Genomic DNA, 8,836 nt, shown 5'->3' on the forward strand with positions numbered 1-8,836 from the left:
TATATATATATATATATATATATATATATATATATATATATATATATATATATATATATATATATATATATATATATATATATATATATATATATATATATATATATATATATACATATACATATATATTTTTTTATTATATTATATATTTTATTATATATTAGTCACCAGCTTCCGCAGTTTCTCACCAGCGCTGTATCATCAGCGAACAACAACTGACTCACTTCCCAAGCTCTCTCATCCCCAACAGACTTCATACTTGCCCCTCTTTCCAAAACTCTTGCATTCACCTCCCTAACAACCCCATCCATAAACAAATTAAACAACCATGGAGACATCACACACCCCTGCCGCAAACCTACATTCACTGAGGACCAATCACTTTCCTCGCTTCCTACACGTACACATGCCTTACATCCTCGATAAAAACTTTTCACTGCTTCTAACAACTTGCCTCCCACACCATATATTCTTAATACCTTCCACAGAGCATCTCTATCAACTCTATCATATGCCTTCTCCAGATCCATAAATGCTACATACAAATCCATTTGCTTTTCTAAGTATTTCTCACATACATTCTTCAAAGCAAACACCTGATCCACACAACCTCTACCACTTCTGAAACCACACTGCTCTTCCCCAATCTATATATATATATATATATATATATATATATATATATATATATATATATATATATATATATATATATATATATATATATATATATGTATATATATATATATATATATATATATATATATATATATATATATATATATATATATATATATATATATATATATATATATATATATATATATATTTTTCATACAATTTCAAAAAAATATATATATATATATATATATATATATATATATATATATATATATTCATATTTGCTGCCTTCATCCATTTTCTTCGACACACCGCCACACATGGAATGGAAACCCCCTAGCGCTAGGAAAAGACAACAAAGGCCACATTCGTCCACATTCAGTCTCTCGCTGTCATGTGTAATGCACCGAAACCACAGCTTCCTTTCCATATCCAGGCCTCACAAAACTTTCCATGATTTACCCTAGACGCTTCATATACACTGGCTCAATCCACTGACAGCACGTCAACCCCGGTATACCACATTTCCAATTCACATTATTCCTTGCATACTTTTCTCCCTCTTGTATGTTCAGACCCCGATGGCTCAAAATCTTTTCCACTCCATCCTTCCACCTACAATTTGTTTTCCACTTTTCCTCGTTCCCTCCACCTCCGACACATATATCCTCTTTGTCACTCATTCTCCCTCATTCTCTCCATGTGACCAAACCATTTCAATACGCCCTCTTCTGCTCTCTCAACCACACTCTTTTTTATCATCACACATCTCTCTTACCCTTTCGTTACTTACTCGATCAAATCACCTCACATCAGATATTGACCTGAAGCATCTCATTTCTAACACATCCACCGTCCTCGCACAACTCTATCTACAGCACATGCCTCGCAGCCATATAACACTGTTGGAACTACTATTCCTTCAAACATTCCCATTTTTGCTCTCCGAAAGAACGCTCTCGCCTTCCACACATTCTTCAACGCTCCCAGAATCTTCGACCCCTCTCCCACCCTGTGACTCTCCAATCAAACTTACCTACCAATTAACTTGTCCCTCTACCCTACTGAACTTGATAACCTTGTTCTTATGGACATTTATTCTCAGCTTCCTTCTGTCACACACTTTACCAAACTCAGTCACCAACTTCTGAAGTTTCTCACCCGAATCAACCTACAGCGATGTATCATCACCGAATATTAATTGACGAACTTCCCAAGCCCTCTCATCCACAACAGACTGCATTCTTGCTCCTCTCTCCAAAACTCTTGCATTTACCTCACTAACAACCCCATCCATAAACAAATTAACAACCATGACGTACCGCTGCGACAAACCGACACTGACTGAGAACCAATCACTTCTCTCTTCCTACTCGTACACATGCCTTACATCCTTGATAAAAACTTTTCACTGCTTCTAACAACTTGCCTCACACACCATGTGCTCTTAATGCCTTCCACAGAGCATCTCTACCGACTCTATCATATACCCTCTCCAGATCCATAAAGGCTACATACAAATCCGTCTGCTTTTCTAAGCATTTCTCAAATACATTCTTCAAAGCAAACACCTGACCCACACATCCTCTACCACTTCTGAAACCATATTTTTCTTCCCTAATCTAATGCTCTGTGCATTTCTTTACCCTCTCAATCAATACTCTCCCATATAATTTCGCAAGAATATAAACTTATACCACTGTGATTTGAACACTCACCTTTATCCCCTTTGCCTTTGTACAATGGCACAATGCATGCATTCTTCCAATCCTTAGACACTTTACCATGAACCATATATACACTGAATATTCTTACCAACTAGTCAGTAACACAGTCACCCCCTTTTTAAATATATTCCACTGGAATACCATCCAAACCCGCCACCTTCCCGGCTATCATTTTTCGCAAAGCTTTCACTACCTTTTCTCTGTTCACCAAACAATTCTCCCTAACCCTCTCACTTTGCACACCACCTCGATCAAAACGCCCTGTATCTGCCACTCTATCATCTAACACATTCAACGAACCTTCAAAATATTCATTCTCCTTCTCACTTCACCACTACTTGTTATTACCTCCCCATCAGCCCCCTTAACTTCACCGATGTTCCCATTTGTTCTCTTGTCTTACACACTTTATATTTCTCCTTCCAAAACATCTTTCTCTTCTCCCTAAAATTTAATGATACTCCCTAACCTAACTCTCTTTTGCCCTCTTTTTCATTTCTTGCGCCGTTCTCTTAGCCTCATGAGTCTTTCCTTTATACATCTCCCAGTCATTTGCACTACTTCCCTGCAAAAATCGCCCAAACGCCTCTCTCTTCTCTTTCACTAACAATCTTACTTTTCATCCTACCACTTTCAAATCTGCCCACTTCCCACCTTTCTCATGTCACATGCATCTTCTGCACATGCCATCACTGCTTCCCTAAGCACAAACCATTCGTCCCCCACTCCCTTCAGGTCATTTGCTCTCACCTTTTTCCATTTTCCACTCTGTATCTACTGGCACTTCCTCACACAAGTACCCTTTCCAAGCACACTTACTCTCGGTACTCTCTTCACCCTAACTTTCTCTCTTCTTTTCACTTTCTCCTCCACAAGATAGTGATCAGTCATCCCTCCAGTTGCTCCAAAAGTCTCTCTTTCACGCGCCAATCACTTGACACGTAATCCAATAACGCTCCCTGGCCATCTCTCCTACTTAAATACGTACACTTACGCATATCACTCTTTTTAAATCAGGTATTCCCAATCACAAGTACTTTTTCAGCACACAAATCCTCAAGCTCTTCACCATTTCCATTTACAACACTGAACACCCCATGTACACTAACTATACCCTCAACTGCCACATTACTCACCTTTGCATTCAAGTCCCCGATCACTATAACCCGGTCTCGTGCATCAAAGCTGCTAATAAACTCAACATTTGCTTCTCATGATCTTTCTTTTCATTAATCACCCATCTCTCTCCATCCACTTTCAGTTTTACTCATATCAATCTAGAGTTTATTTTCTTACACTCTATCACATACTCCCACAACTCCTGCTTCAGGAGTAGTGCTACTCCTTCCTTTGACCTTGTCCTCTCACCAACCCTGACTTTACTCCCAAGATATTTCTAAGCCACTCTCTCCCTTTAACCTTGAGCTTCGTTTCACTCAGAGCCAAAACATCCAGGTTCCTTTCCTCAAACATTCTACCTATCTCCCCTTTTTTGTAATCTTATTTACATCCACATACATTTAGAAGTTTTCAGAAAAGAAGAGAGAATGTTGAGGTGAAGAGAGTGGCGAGAGTAAGTGAGCTTGGAAAGGGGACTTGTGTGAGGAAGTGCAAGGAGATTTTCAGGGCAGAATGAAAAAAGGTGAGAGGAAATGACGTGGGGAAGGAATGGGATGTACTTAGGGAAGCAGTGATGGCTTGCATAAAAGATGCCAGTGGCATGAGAAAGGTGGAAGGTGGACATATGAGAAATGGTAGCGCGTTGGGATAAAGAAGCAAGATTGTTAGTGAAGGAAAAGATAGAGGCATTTGGACGATTTTTACAGGGAGATAGTGGAAATGACTGGGAGATGTATAAAAAAAAGAGGCAGGAGGTCAAGAGAAAGGTGCAGGAGGTGAAAAAGAGGTCAATTGATAGTTGGGGTGAGAAAGTATCGTTAAATTTTCAGGGAGAATAAAAAGATGTCTTGGAAGGAGGTAAATAGACTGCGTGAGAGAAGAGAACAAATGGGAACATCGGTGAAATGGCACTCCCCTACCCCTGCGCGCGCGCGAGGTAGCGCTAGGAAAAGACAACAAAAGCCACATTCGTTCACACACAGTCTCTAGCTGTCAAGTGTAATTCACCGAAACCACAGCTCCCTTTCCACATCCAGGCCCCACAAAATTTTCCATGTTTCACATGCCCTGGTTCAATCCAGTGACAGCACGTCGACTCCGTTATACCACATCGTTCCGACTCACTATTCCTTGCACGCCTTTCACCCTCCTGTATGTTAAGTCCCCGATCACTTAAAATCTTTTTCACTCCATCCTTCCACCTCCAATTTGGTCTCCCACTTCTCCTCGTTCCCTCCACCTCTGACACATACATCCTCTTTGTCAATCTTTCCTCACTCATTCTCTCCATATGACCAAGCCATTTCAATGCACCCTCTTCTGCTCTCTCAACCACACTCTTTTCATTACCACACATCTCTCTTACCCTTTCATTAGTTACTCGATCAAACCACCTCTCACCACATATTGTCCTTAAACATTGTATTTCCAACACATCCACCCTCCTCCGCACAACCCTATCTATAGCCCATGCATTGCAATCATATAACATTGTTGGAACCACTATATCTTCAACCATACCCAATTTTGCTCTCCGAGATAGCGCTCTCGCCTTCCACACATTCTTCAACACTCCCAGAACCTTCGCCCCCTCCCCCACCCTGTGACTCACTCCCGCTTCCATGGTTCCATCCGCTGCTAAATCCATTCCCAGGTATCTAAAACACTTCGCTTCCTTCAGTTTTTTTTTTCCATTCAAACTTACCTCCCAATCAACTTGTCTCTCAATCCTACTGAACGTAATACCTTACTCTTATTCACATTTACTCTTAGCTTTCTTCTTTCACTCACTTTACCAAACTCAGCCACCAACTTCCGCAGTTTCTCACCCGAATCAGCCACCAGCGCTGTATCATCAGCAAATAACAACTGACTAACTTCCGAAATCCTTTCATCCACAACAGACTGCATACTTGCCCCTCTCTCCATAACTTTTGCATTCACCTCCCTAACAACCCCATCCATAAATAAATCAAACAACCGTGGAGACATCACGCACCCCTGCCGCAAACCGAAACTGATCACTTTCCTATCTTCTTACTCTTTTCACTGGTTCTAGCAACTTATTTCCCACACCATATACTCTTAGTACCTTCCACAGAGCATCTCTATCAACTCTATCATATGCCTTTCCAGATCCATGAATGCAACATATAAATCCATCTGTTTTTCTAAGTATTTCTCTCATACATTCTTCAAAATGATGATAATGATAATAATGATGATAGTAATAATAATCATTATAATAATAGTAATGATTACTTTTATTATTATCTTTATTATTATTATTATCATTATTATTATTATTATCATTATTATTATCATTATTATTATTATTATTACTATTATTATTATTATCATCATTATCATCATTACAAACATCGTTATTATCTCATCATTATCATCATGATTACTATTATTAGTATTATCATTTATCATTATCATTGCTATCATTTTCTTATCATTTTGTTCTTCCTCTTAGCTTGTGTTCCTAATCCCAGTCTTCATCATTGGCATTTTGTAGCATTATCTTGACTTTCTCGGTCTCATCATCCTAAAGTTTGACAATATGAAATTCATTTTCTAATTTGTCACATATACTTGTTTTTTGAACATTATTAAATTGTCCCATATACTTGCTTTCTGGACATTAGTAATTTGTCCCATAAAGTTGCTTTCTTGACATTCATAATTTGTCCCATAAACTTGACTTGCTTTCTGGACATTCTTAATTTGTCCCATAAACTTGTTTTCTGGACACTCTTAATTTGTCACATATACTTGTTTTCTGGACACTCTTAATTTATCCCATAAACTTGTTTTCTGGACACTCTTAATTTATCCCATAAACTTGTTTTCTGGACACTCTTAATTTGTCACATATACTTGTTTTCTGGACACTCTTAATTTGTCCCATAAACTTGTTTTCTGGACATTCTTAATTTGTCCCATAAACTTGTTTTCTGGACATTCTTAATTTATCCCATAAACTTGTTTTCTGGACACTCTTAATTTGTCACATATACTTGTTTTCTGGACACTCTTAATTTGTCCCATAAACTTGTTTTCTGGACACTCTTAATTTGTCCCATAAACTTGTTTTCTGGACATTCTTAATTTGTCCCATAAACTTGTTTTCTGGACATTCTTAATTTGTCCCATAAACTTGTTTTCTGGACATTCTTAATTTGTCACATATACTTGCTTTCTGGACATTCTTAATTTCTAAACACAGCAAATGATTTGAATCCTAACTCTTTTTACGACACTAGGTAGTGATGACTTCCTTATCAGTGGACATTAATTCTAAGGAATGAATAATCAATGATGCCATAACTACAAAGTCTTACTGAGAAGAAAATGGGAGGGCTGTATAAAACACTTACTTTTTGAACTTGTCAGGGAAGAGCGGGAGGGTGGAGGCGAGAGCCAGGCCCCTATGGGATGTCCAGGAGGCCAGCAGCAAGGGCTGGACTGCCTGAGGGTTGTAGGGCAGGTGGACGTACATACGACAGCTGGAGGACAGCCACACATTAACTGTGAGTCCCACAACAACTTCTCTCCTGATCAGTATCGACAACAGCATCATCATCAGTTGTCTCACGTTATGTGGTATCGTCAGTATAAACCTACACTGCAGGACGAACCCTCCTTGTTGGGCTTTACCTTACCTGAGAGAGTCTTGTTTGGTCCTCACAATAACTATCATGGCATTCGTCACAGAGAAAGACTTCTGAAGGTCCAGTAGTTCCGAGAGAGGCAGGCGGGTGAGGGCGAGGAGCCTGGTGGACCACACCAGGAGGCGGCCCTTGAGGGACCACTGGGCGAAGGCGGCGAGGAAGACTGGGTCGTCGCTCACCACCACCACCGTCACACACCAAGACAACTGACGCAGCTGTTGACGTTAACATATCAGCAGTTATTCTCTGAGAGTAAGCCATCTGCCTCTCTACTAACATGACACTAACTTACCAGCAGCATTTGTTATGTAAATATGATCTATCCTGCTCGCCTGAGCGACGGTGTAAATGTGATCTACTCACCTAAGGGGATAATGAGAGTGGACTACGTATGTCAGTAATATGAGAACAACTGATCCATCCCACTGATAATGAGGAAATGACCAACCCACCTCAGCAGCAGCATGAAAGTGACCTACCCGTCTGAATAGCAATGTGTGGCTGACCTACTCGTCACACCAGTAATGTGAAATTGACGTACCCGTCGAGCCTCACTGACCACCCTGGAGAACTTCAGCTGCGTCATGTTAACTTCCTGACGATGCCCACACACCTCGAACACCGCAGATGCCCAGGGTAACTGCAGCTGACCCAACATCTAGAACGTGGGAGAGAAACTCTGATCTTGATGACCAGTGTTGGCTTAACACACCGTCAGACTTGGTCAGTGTTATTACATGTAGGTACAGTACAAAGGCATCCAAACCCTGATATCAGTAGGTGCTCATCACGTACCAGGGAGACAGCAGCAGGGGACGTGTTGCCGTCGAAGAGGAATATAACACTACAGAGCGGTTGGGACACCGTGGAGAGCACGGCCTTCACTGGCTCGGAAGCTAATGAAAGCAGTTCAGTCTCGTCTGGTGAGAATAAAGTAAGTCAACTCAAGGAACCTAAATGAAGCAAGGATATGCATTAGGAACAATCAAGTAGGACGTGAGACCACAGTAGACGACTTACCATAATGTGGGGATAGCTGGGCTACAGCCAAGATGATAACAGGAGCAACGATGACCAAACATGACAACACTGTAGCCGTCATGTCTGCTGACCAGTCTACCAGACAAGGAGAAGAAATGATCTTATAAGAATTTTATTGCTATATTTATCTGTAATTCACAACTATCATTAACTCATCTCTTCCAATATGAAGCTAAACCTGTAACTCTGACTCCTGATTCTTCTAAACTCACTTACCTTTCTGTTATACAGTACAGACGTCATATTCTTGTTCTAATGACATCCCTTTATTGTTTTTACACAGCAGAAAAACTAACTGCCAAGCACAGAGATGCATTCATCCACTGGACTGGTCCTGGAGCCTTGGACCTAAAATGAGTCAGACCCTCTGCACCAGTCGACACATGTTAATTAGCAATGGATATTCAAATACTGAATGTGATACCATTGTGAGCAACATGCTAGAGCAACATCTCGTGGCAAACAGACAACCTGAACGTGACTACATTAAAGTTTACTAAAGAACACATGTACGACAACATACCGAAAGGACGAGAAGGTTGTGCGATATATTGTGGCCAGACACGCAAAGCGATTGATGAAGACATGGATATCAGTCTGATAATATACTACAACAATCTGAAAACATGTATCCTTTTCATGAACAAC

At 40.2% G+C, this 8,836-nt stretch overlaps 1 protein-coding gene across 1 annotated transcript in view; it reads left to right on the plus strand.

Annotated features, from left to right (window-relative positions):
* Positions 1-8,836, plus strand: part of LOC139763328 (glutamate receptor ionotropic, kainate glr-3-like) — a 269,996-nt gene that overhangs the window by 210,436 nt on the left and 50,724 nt on the right. The gene's annotated exons all lie outside the window — the stretch shown is intronic.

This window comes from Panulirus ornatus, chromosome 46 (assembly GCF_036320965.1).
Source record: "Panulirus ornatus isolate Po-2019 chromosome 46, ASM3632096v1, whole genome shotgun sequence".
Taxonomy (NCBI): Eukaryota; Metazoa; Arthropoda; class Malacostraca; order Decapoda; family Palinuridae; genus Panulirus; species Panulirus ornatus.